This window comes from Nicrophorus vespilloides, unplaced genomic scaffold, assembly GCF_001412225.1.
Source record: "Nicrophorus vespilloides isolate i.1.1-1 unplaced genomic scaffold, Nicve_v1.0, whole genome shotgun sequence".
In the NCBI taxonomy this organism is placed as follows: Eukaryota; Metazoa; Arthropoda; class Insecta; order Coleoptera; family Silphidae; genus Nicrophorus; species Nicrophorus vespilloides.
In genome coordinates, this window is record NW_017099802.1 from 1 (window position 1) to 559 (window position 559).

Consider the following 559-nt stretch of genomic DNA (forward strand, 5'->3'; position numbering starts at 1 on the left):
AATAGGTCATCCGGAGAGATCCAGATTTCTAAGTAGTTCAAATAACATCCGATATGGTCTAGTGGCTAGGATACCTGGCTTTCACCCAGGAGGCTCGGGTTCGATTCCCGGTATCGGAATTCTTTTGGATGTCATCCAAATTGTTACCCTAATGGTAATAATAACTAGTGGATTGTCCTAAATAGTCTAACTCAGTGATTTTTCAATTTGCTCCATGTTGATTTTTAATATTCGTATGTAATTGTATAATGCCAAGGGAGTAATTATATAATCTCAATATGGATACAGCTGTCAAAAGCTTGTAAACTGAAATGTCAAATTATATGTCAACGCTGGTTGTAACTTGTAATTTCGAGATACAGTTAATTGCATTTAACGCCACTAATTGACGTAACATGTAATCCGATATCAATATATCCGAAATAGCATTGTTTTGTCGGCAAACATCCATTAACGATTAATTCCATTGTAATCCAAGATTTCCAAGTAGAAACAATTCAATTTAATCCGAAGATTAAAGTTATTTCAGAACTTTACAAAGATAAATGAATATTACATT

The 559-nt window shown here is 33.6% G+C and overlaps 1 non-coding gene across 1 annotated transcript; it reads left to right on the plus strand.

Annotated features, from left to right (window-relative positions):
* The first annotated feature begins 47 nt into the window (after nucleotides 1-47).
* Trnae-uuc lies at nucleotides 48-119 on the plus strand. The gene has a single exon. It is a non-coding gene; the product is annotated as a tRNA-Glu (tRNA).
* The last annotated feature ends 440 nt before the right edge of the window (nucleotides 120-559 follow it).